The sequence below is a fragment of the Varroa destructor genome, unplaced genomic scaffold (assembly GCF_002443255.2).
Source record: "Varroa destructor unplaced genomic scaffold, Vdes_3.0 BEIS01000007.1, whole genome shotgun sequence".
NCBI lineage: Eukaryota > Metazoa > Arthropoda > Arachnida > Mesostigmata > Varroidae > Varroa > Varroa destructor.
Genome location: NW_019211460.1, coordinates 32,924,585 through 32,935,410, shown reverse-complemented (window position 1 = coordinate 32,935,410; position 10,826 = coordinate 32,924,585). Strand labels below are relative to the sequence as shown.

General features: G+C 40.3%; 1 long non-coding RNA gene across 1 annotated transcript in view; it reads left to right on the top strand.

Annotated features, from left to right (window-relative positions):
* The first annotated feature begins 7,904 nt into the window (after positions 1–7,904).
* The window catches only part of LOC147754604 (uncharacterized), a 15,776-nt gene continuing 12,854 nt past the window's right edge, over positions 7,905–10,826 (top strand). Inside the window, exon 1 of the long non-coding RNA XR_015316641.1 lies at positions 7,905–7,968. This is a non-coding gene — a long non-coding RNA (uncharacterized LOC147754604). The remainder of the gene's footprint in view (positions 7,969–10,826) is intronic.

Sequence of the window (10,826 nt, the reverse complement as noted above, 5' to 3'; positions counted from 1 at the left end):
CACAGCACAAAGCAGAGATTTCATGCCAGGTGAAAGCGAGAAGAAACACACGCACAAATGTGCGTAAACGCGTATGTACATGCTGTCGCATGTACGGTGATGCCAGGCGAGGGGCTGCTGGGCCACCGGGTTCGTTTAATCGTCCTCTAATAATTTGTCTGAAAGAGGACTGGCAGAAAAAAAGTGAAAGCAACATAGAGTCGGTGCTGTAGTTTCTTTCTGACCTGCGTCGAAGAACTATATCGTTACCAACCGTTAACGCTACTTAGATAACCCAATAGCGGAGTCTGTTGTACGTGTTGTAGCCAACAAACAAGTCGAAAAGAAAAAGTAATGACTAAAAAGTATAAGACGATAATAATCAATATCCGAATAGTAACAGTAACAGCAGGGAGATAATAATCATCTGTACTCGTAATCGATCGTAATAGTGAGAATCATCGCCGTGGCTGCTACTGTTATTATCATCATTGAAGAAGACTCACATGAAACGTGTGATCGCGGAATGTAATGATACGATAAATGTGATAACGTTATTTTATTGTGAAGATCGTTTGTTGTTCTTGAGTTCGATGTATCGACTAAGCCAAACACTTAGGTTGTTATGATCTTCCTCCGAATATACTTTGACATAAAAGAGCTTAATCTTGTTTGTTGATGCATAGTAAAATCCGCCGGCCAGAATATAGTGGTTCTAATTTGGATTCGCCGGCCGTACAGGGATCGCTCACATAAAGACCTCCGTCACTGATACGCGCTCCTGTCTTCGCCCGTACCCCTTGGTAACAACAACTAGAAAAAAAAAAAAAAAAAACTATCCAACAACATAGTTCCTATGAGCTAGAGGATTACTGTCTTATTATTTTTCGTTCGTAGCTTTATTTGTATAGCCTATGCATTATTGACTGTTCAAGTGTAATAACGGTCTACCTTTTTAGGAGGTTCACGAAAAGAAGATGTTGTTTTTGAGGTCACTTGTTTACAATTAACGCTGTTTTCGTTAGCCTCCTTTTGTCGTCCTATTCATCGTGTTCCTATCAACTTGAGGCTTGATCATCGCTTTGAGCTTCATCAGTATCGTTCGTACCGCCATGCCTTACCGGGTCTGCGTTACAAAATGCCTTCTATTTAATTTGTCATCTTCTACTTCCGGCCAAAAGAATTTCGATCAATTAATTTTATCCGTTTCACGTTCTTAACAGGTAATCCCGATCAACTTGCCCAACCTTAATCCTCTCGACTTTCGGAAACCATTGCACTAGCTACTAACGATCGATATTAGCCCCTTCGAATGGAAGATCATTTCAATTTATAGCTCTCGCTAACAGTACATGGGCATACATGTGGATTTACGCTTTGGTACAATATAAATTATTCGTATTATGTTCTATGTTATCATTGTTATTACGGTCATATTTACGATTGTAATTTTTGCTATTTAGTTTTTAGAAAGATGTCCTTTATCGTCGTACCTGCGTTTCGTTAGGAGTAAGGAATTAATTGAAGACTTCGTGACTTTACTGTCGGTACGCATAAAGCAACGGGGTTCGTCCGTTTGAATGTTTTGTCTGTCGATTTTCTTTTTCTGTCTGCTTCCATTTTTATTTCTATTTCTCACTGAAACATTCACGCTGTTTTGCTAAGTTGAAATCGCGATTTTCGGGAATGTTTTAGCTAGGGAATGCTATCTGTTCAATGCTGGATTCTGTGTATCGATGCCATCGTATGATTCACCGCAGATCCGTTGTTCTGAGCTGCATACGAGAGACGCACGGTCTGACACTAACTGGAAAAGACTGCTATCAACTATTCCCACAATTATACAGAAGTTCCATCTCGTTAATGTATGTAGCATAATATTAGAGAGAAAAGATGGATATTCAAACTAAATCAAAAAGATCTTTCTTTGTCTAAATGTCAAAAGTACTAGTAACCGCTTTCTTTTCGTACGCTCATATTCGACAGTGCAAACACATGTTGTATGTACATCATACGATAATCAAAGTTCATCCACGATCACATCTCCTATAAAACTGAGCATCACGATCATAAGAAACCATCGATACGAGAAGGCTATTGTCTATTCCCGTGCATTTCTTCTACAGTACACCTGGCGTATGCGCTTCTGCCCAACTTATTTTATTGTAATTATCGTAAAACTGCCCACGTACGTCGCGGCCCAGCTGAAGGAAGCAATTATATGCGCGTCCATTTGTATTGGTCCGGCCCGTTGTGGGACTGCGCGGATCGGCGTGCGCTTTCTAAAGGCATGGCGTACGACCTGCCAAAACCCCTAATAATGGCGTTCGGAGGCAAATCTATTGACAACACGAATTCGGCTGTTGTAGCCTGCTTTTACCCACATTCGTCAAACACCGTCTAACCAATGACCTTTCGTTGTTTATCTCGTGTGGGCTTCTAACATCGATATGTTTACATTATAACTGGTGCGTTTTTCCTTTGCCCGGTACTGGAATAAACATTTTGCTGTTACTCAGCGAACGTTGACGTCCACCGAATATGGTGCTACACCATGAATCGTTCCGCGTGCACTCACAATCACAATGGACCTGACCTGAGCTAAATGAGCAAAGGACCCAGCCAATATAAATTATTTTTACAATATATCGAATGAATGAAAGGAAAGGAAAGCTAGCTAGATGACAGGAATACGACATTTCGCCTTTTCCCCCGATTGAATAATAACAATACAGGAGCTCTAGATGTTATGAAAGATTTTCTGCCTCCGAAGAGGTGCAGCGACTTGGACCGAGTTCAACTACCCTTTTGATTTAGTTGTATACGGTCCTCAGCTTCTCAGAAACCGAAAACCTATACCTAGGCACCTTACCGTACGTTTTATTTATTAGCAACCATTTGGCTCTACAGCCGGCTGACAAAGCCAAATTTAAACCCAAACATTAGCAATAGATTTAGGCGAGAGCTACAGTTTTCGTGAACGAGCGAATATTAATGATTAGGACTCTTTTTTGATTAGCCCGAATGTATAGGTATACGAAACAACTGCGATATTAGGACTTGTAGACATCCTCGTGTTTCTGTTGCTTTCTGCAATATTGTTTTCTATCGTTACAGCCTGTAACTTCGGTTTTGTGTATTGCGTGAATATCAAGAACTGTGTTTGCACTCACCAATCATCTTGGAAATGCTCTACCAGCATGAGGCTCAAGAATGCTTTTTTTTTTTTATCACAGATATCCTGCGATGCGTATTAGTGTATTTCAGTAAAATTCCTATCTGCTTCTTCGAAATGGTTTCAGAAGATCTTCCTATTTTGGAATAGATTTTTGCTAATACCCTAACACAGCCCAAATACCAACTCGATAAACGAGAACGATCGGGAGCAGTGTTTAGAAATGTATCTTTAATATTTTTCTGTGATTTCGATCCAACTGGAAGTAGCCGGTGTCCTAAAATTTACTCAATAATGTGTGCAACAGGTTTTTGTACTGCCGTTATCACCGTTTCCAATCAGATTAGTTTTAAAGAGATGTAACTAAACGACGCCTTACTTCGTTTTTGTGTCTGCCTTTATTTCTTTTTTCTTTCATATATATATATGTATTTAGTATTGTTTACGGTCAAAATGAATATTTGTTCAAATACTTTTTTATCAAATTAGTGGAGACATGTTCATCGGGTTCCGTAGGTTCGCAACGGTGCGTAGCACCCCTCACATAGCGCATTGAGAGTAGACTTCATGATCAAAACTACAACTCAGTTTGTTGGATTGAACGAATTTAAACAGGCTATAGGAATGGTCAAAATGGAAAAACTATAGCGAAACAATCGTCCTTGATCAAACCAGGAAATCGGGATGCGCACGGCTTCCACGGAAACAGACTGGGCTAGACAAAATCATAGACAATCATTTCTCCAATTTTTTTTTCTTTAGCTTCTTTCTGCTTGAGCAGAACACTCAATTGCAACATAGAAAAAAATCTTAATCATCTAAATTTGAAACACGAGAGACCAGATTAAGAAGCATGATTCGCTGCAAGTACTGTTTATTTTTAAACCTTCAGTAATTAGAATTTTTTTTACAACGGTTTTTCGCTTTCAGAAATTGGAAAATCGTTGAAGTATTCTAATTTCTGAAAACCTAAAGGTACATATATAATAAAACAAACTAACCTCATTTCTTTTTTGTTTCAAGGTGTCAGCTCGAATGCCTAAAGCGACTACCTCCTCTTAGATCTACCAGCCAATTCAGTGTCAGTTTCCAGCCATGAACTCATTTTTGGCTCTCTTCCCATCCTTTTGTCCACCGTTTTTTCGCTACGTTCTCATCATAATTTCTTACGCAGGAGTCGTTCCTCCGTCCGTCTGCTCCAGCGCAATTTCGAACAATTTATTAGGTTCAATACGCATTCAGAACAGACCGATGGCCATAAAAAATTTATTTGACTTTTATCACTCTACCTTCTTTCTATACGATGTCCAATTTATATATTTTTATTTGTGTTATTAATGGAACGTTTGAAGTTTTTGTTAAATGTTATCAATAAAGGAATATAGAGTGGTGCCACAGTCGGTTTGTTGAATGCTTTCAGATGTAACGCGTGAGTCTGTGTGTGAATGAGGCTAGACGCAATACGAGAACCGTTGTACTTGGCCATGTTCTTAAACAGATAGACACAACGGTACTTGACAGATCGCGTTCTGCATTGAATATATTGTGACACGATTTCAAGGAAAAAAAGTAGAACCTAAAGCGCCCGTCTGTTTATTATCTGTTTCTTCTTTCATATAATAGCAGCAAACAAGGGAGAGAGAGAGACGCAACGGAAAAAATAGATCACTTTTAAGATAATTGAGATTGGTTTGTTCGCGCGTATTTAGTTTCTTATCGTTAGACGCAATCAAGCGTTTTTTTATTTATTTTACTTTATGTGCCTCAACATATCACCATAGATTTTATTGATATAGATACATTATTTTCTTTTACTTTAAGCGGTTACTATTTACCCCATAGCAAACACATTGTTTTTGCACGAAATAAAAATAACAGTAGCATTATTATTGTAGGAGACGTGTTATGACATTCGATCGAGTTTGGCAATATCTCTAGATCATTGAATTTTTATTATAATACATTAAATTTAAGACAAACGATGACTGAAAAAGTTGTTGGCCGATTTCACTGCACATTTATCTAGCACAGGTTTTTAGTACTATTCCAACTTCAGCGCAATTTTTTGTCAGCTTTTGAGAGAAACGCCCAACAAATAAAACCCTCGTTGTCTTTCTTCTATATGAACCAGTTTTTGTGGTACAATTACTTCAATTATATTTTGTAAAAGACCGCTTCTTTCTCTAGAGTGCATTGCCTGTCAATGAAATTTGGCGTGCGGTGCATCGTAGGAGTTTTTGTGATCGTTTTATGTGAGATTAGATGCCGGAAATTTATAATAAAGGTCGACTATCCTGAATGTGGGAACAGATATGGTCCTTTTTCAGTTGATCCGATTACGGATAGCTTTACGATTTATGAAGTAATATCGCTTCAGCTTTCTATTTCGGGATAAATCAACAACAGCTACTGCGGTGAAATGGTGCCAGTTACGATCTATTTATAAAATAGATAGTAAATCATAGAGAATTTCGTTCTTCAAACGACACTTAGTTTCGAATGATTTTTTTGTGTCCGAATTTCGAAGATTTACTTGTGAATATTAGATGCTCATGGTAGCGCTTATCGAGCTTGATGAAATGAACCACCTGATCACATCGGGTTTTCCAGAAGCAGAGCTTATCCATTCGAGTCCTACCGAAAAAAAGGTGCACACAGTATGCCCTATGACGTAGGATTGCTGCGAGCAAACAGAGATATCGACCCTTCTACCATCATTTTATCCAATACGAGCAAACTTAACGATCAAGTCATCTTCCCTATTTCTGTTCGAACCCTGGTCAGTGTGCGGTACATTAATATGATGCTGTCATCCTTTCACTCTGATGGTATCTAATGTACGTATGGCCCCGATCTCAATTGGTCTTCCATTAATTAGTATTTGTTGCAGTACCTTCGGGCTGCTTCGTTACCCGTTGTCGTTACCATTGTCGATAGTAATCTTGAACTGATCTGTTGATATGGGTCACGCTTGTTCCTATGTGCCAGCACTGATATCTCTAGAAATCGTAACTCTAGGGAAAGGCATAAAGATACTTTATGCGAACTAAATAAATTTCATATCGCCGTAAAGCTTACTTACTCTTAAATCGCGGCATCGTCAATGGGGTTCGTGGAAGTGCTTACAATGGGGCCTATTCTTTCGATCCGGGCGTATTTATGAGGCAATCGGCTGTTTCGGACGGCGTTTTTGGTGCCGGCCTGAAGCTCCGCTAACGAATGTTAACGAAGCGCTAAGCATCCAGTTGTCGTACTCAACGAATCTGATCTTTTTGAAGACATTGTTCATTGATCATTATCTATGTTTATTCTACGTTCCTGTGCTGTGGATCAGTTCGATCGAGGCAATTCTTGCACTTGATAAAAATTGTTCGGGCAAATCACTTGTTTTCGATATTTCATTAAATATATCGGTACCAAGTGCAGACATTACCAATATCCCTTTGCATCAATGGAAGAGCTCAACTGATCAGTGTTCACTATAGATACTAAAATGTTTTTTAATTCTATTTTGTGTATGGCACTTAGCTATCGGTGAACGCTCCGCTAGTAAACTACGTGTCCTGAGTTTTCGCTCGTTCGTTTGTGGTATATTGATATTCAGCCGCACTATTCGTTCAATGCGATGACGAAAAAAAAAAAGCTTTTAACTAAATGAGTTCGACTCCTGTCGATTGTTTAGCCTATAGTCCTTCAAGACCTCTAGCCACATTATTGATTCTGTTGACCGAGAGATCATTGTAAGGCCATACAGCGTACGTGATATTGTATAGTTCTGCTACGAAGTATCACGTCTGGCAGCTTTGTATCGCTTGTAAATTATATGCGCAAGATAAAAACATCTACTCTCTATTGTAAGCAGCCTTTCAGCTAATCTAAAACTATCGCCGCAACATACAATAAGACTTTAGAAAATGTTATTATTAGAGAAAAATGTTTCGAAAAAATAAAAGGACAATAATTACCTAGCTAGAGTAGAGTGCTGTTGCTCGGACCAAGCCCCTATGACGTCACAGTGGTCATCCAGTAAACAGCAGGGAAGAGGTATCGACAGCGAGCGTCTGTTGGAAACTAGATGAAACAAGGGATATCAAATGGAGTACTTTTATCGATAACACACTTGATTCGACCAATATCCGTTATCGATGTGTGGAGAATCATTTGCACCACCATTGTCTTGATGATTAAACACTGTTTGTGTTCCTGTGTTTTCTCTATTACATTATCGTCTCGTCGATATACATATATAATCGGATGGTTAAAAAATGGCAAGCAAATGGAGTGAGCTTAGACCCGCACCTTTTGCGTACTAATAGTCAGTTGTCCGATCGTGTTAGTAATATTTGCTATAATTCCAACGCGGCTTTACCTCGCAGCTTGCCTGGCGTCGTTACACGCCGCGGCAAAAACCGTTGAGGACTCATTAGGGAAAAGCGAACTATAATAGTAACAGTTCCGTCGACCGCACAGTGGTAGGCTTTACCTTTGCTGTTATCTTCGCCGTAGCGCTGTTGTCGTAACGAATCAAATGTTTCTCCTCCACTCGAAGTCAGAACACAACACTTGTCCGTCTGTTCTTCTCGATAACTCTGAGAATATTCAACGAAGCGCCGTGACTGCCGCCACTGCTCTATGACAGCGTTATTTTCCCTATATATATATATATATATATATATGTACATATATCTATTCTTGTTTTCCTTGAGTCAGTGCTTGGAGCACACGTTTCGCCGTCGGGTGGCGCGCTGGTGTGGCGTCTTTGTCGACACTTTCGCCAAGCGCCATTGTCGAACGACAACTGCGAATAGCCAACGGTAAGCGGAAGCGCTTAATTCGCACAAGAATTTGTCCTTCCAACTATTATATTTACATAATTGCTTTAGGGCCAATGGCCACCCTAAAAGACGAACGGAATCGACCTTTCGGTTGCCTGCGCTTACACTACGACCATCAACGTTTTAACGCTGTCCCATTTAAAGCACCATTGTACACTTGTTATTACTGCTGACCAACAGGCATCGCCAAGAAATTCGAACTAACTCAATCAATATTGTAACAGCCAGTGGTTTTGCTTGTCCATTCTGAAGATCGATCAATAAATACCACTTAAAAGACGTTCTTATATATATATATGTGTGGGGAGACGGTGTGCAATGAATTTCGTTTTGGTCACCTTTCTTTCGAGCTAGCACAAAGCGTATTGGGCAAACATGGTATTACAGGCCTCTTACTAGCATTAGGTTAGTACGACTAGTGCGGGCAAACCTGATTTTGGTAACCTATTAACTAGAACAAAACACTCGTAATACATTCAATGGTTAGCATGTGAGTTAGATTGAGAGAAGCCCGCCCGCTGCTTTATCTGTAAAGGCACGTGAATCTACTATTAGACACTGCTAGATAGAACGTCTCGTCATACAATCCTCGATTAAATTTTCAATAAAGCTAATTGGCAACCGTTTGTACATGGCAGCGCGTGGCGTTAGGCGTTCTTCCAGCGAACAATAAAGCGTGTAACATATGGAGGTAATCTGGATCCGACCCAGATAATCATCTGGATTAAGTATTCCATGCATAACTCAGTATTACAACGAATGGTGGCTGTTCTCCGGTTATAGTAGAGGCACAGTGAACCAATCGAATCACAAAATGTTCTGTGACGCCGCGACATAGTCAGAATCCGCTCAAGATATGTCAGGAAAGTAGCAGGATTTATCCTGGTACTTGTCACATCTATGTCACTTCGACCTTTATATTATTACTATTATTATTAGCACAATGGCTATTTAGTAGATGTCGTTGTCCATCAGCTCCGACGCCATGTGCAAACTCTGCAATCAGTAGTACCTACTCGCGTTTTCACCAGCTATCTTGTTACTGTTTGTTCTGAATACCAGCAGGCAACGGCGGGCCACGGTAGGTATATAACTGTGGCCAGCAGTAAACCTGCGCTCTTTAACAGCAGAAGCCCATAACAGACTCTCAAGCATTCACTCACACCCATCGCATTGCATCATGCTGCTGGGGCCACTGGAGGCAAGCACAGGAGAGGCCCAGCAGAAAGAATGGGCTTTGTCTGGGCTTAGTTGCTTGTCCGCTTGTTTGGTCGCCTGATCGCAATGTTCAAGCATAACTAATTGTTTTTGCTCGACAGTGCTGGCTGGCTGGCTGGCTGGCTGCCTGCCTGCCTGCCTGCCTGTTTGTTTGTCTCTAAGTGTGAGCGGCTTTATATATATCTGTGTGTGTGTGCCCGTGTGTAGGACCACAGTAATTCTGTTTTACTGTCCACAATGACGACTCGAAAAATCCCTTATTCAGTCACAACAGTTTTACACGTTAATTCGAACTACCTTAACTTTAACTTTTCTATAAAAACAAGCGCTGTTCGTTGTCACGATGAACAAATCCCTTAAAGAAAGGCGGGATTTGAGAATAAAGAGGATCACAATAGATAATAATTGTTCTAATTACGATGAGATTAGCAGTAGCATGGAGGGATAGAAAAGCAACTTCCGTGTACACATCTCTTTTTAAAAACAAACCCAAAACAGACGTAGCAGTAAAAGCGCTATTCAGTTGCATCCTTGAGGATTGTGAGCATCCTTGTTTTGATCTAAGTACAGTTAGTGTAACTGCAGTGTCGGCTAAAGTATTAAAAACACGATGTAAGCCAACTGTTAAAACAAAAAGCTCCGTGTGTGTGTATTCACGAAGGCGTTTTTGAAATAGGAATTTAAAAATGTTTGTTTTAGCGAACCAATGAAGGAATACCCACAAGTGCACTCTTCAAGTAACGATAATATTTATTTTGGTCAGTTTTTGTCAAGTATAACCTTCTTGCTTTCTTTATGCCGAACGCCGACGCAGGTAACAGTGTGTGTGTGTGTGCGTGTGTGCATTCACGTAACGATGGGCGCAAGTTTCCTCTAACTTTAATTTGCATCAGCAAAACCTCAGCTACCGCGTAGGTGCTATGTTAAACGAGTTTATGTAGGTCGATAGACGTTATTGCATAACACCGAGGAGTACTATTCGAAAATGCAGCGCAGACGTCTGCTGTAAGAACAAGTGAGAACACACGATAAGCGATACACATTGTGTCGTATCATTTGTAATTTTATATATGTATATAGGGAACTTCCCTTGTTTTTCTTGATCATTAATATTATCGCATCGTGTCTCGCTTTCTACGTTTAGTACGCCAGCTTTACACTGTCGGCCAGCTGTGTTCACGAAACGGAACTATCGCTAATAGATTCGATGTTTTTGTTGTCAACAAAAGCTGTCAGTTGCAACAAGAGCCAGTTGCATCGATGAGTGGCGATACTCGCCGCTTTGCGATACTTTACTCGTAAACTTTGTGATTAATGAGATGTGAATGAAGTCCCTTACGCCTTAGCACGCTCAAGGTTAAAGTGACCGCAAATGCCGCGTCTATTTCGATGACGACTTTGTCTCTGATGCTATCGACATCAACATCAAGTACGTCCCATCCAAACGCCGCCGTAATATAAACATTGTGACTATAGCCGCCCGCACCACGTCCGACCATTTCCGGCTACAATGGATGAGAAATACAATCGGCTAACAAACAACGCTCATCTCAGCACACGGAAGAACTTGCCTCTTATGTTAATCAATGCCATCTGTGTATGGAAGCGAAGTTCGACAG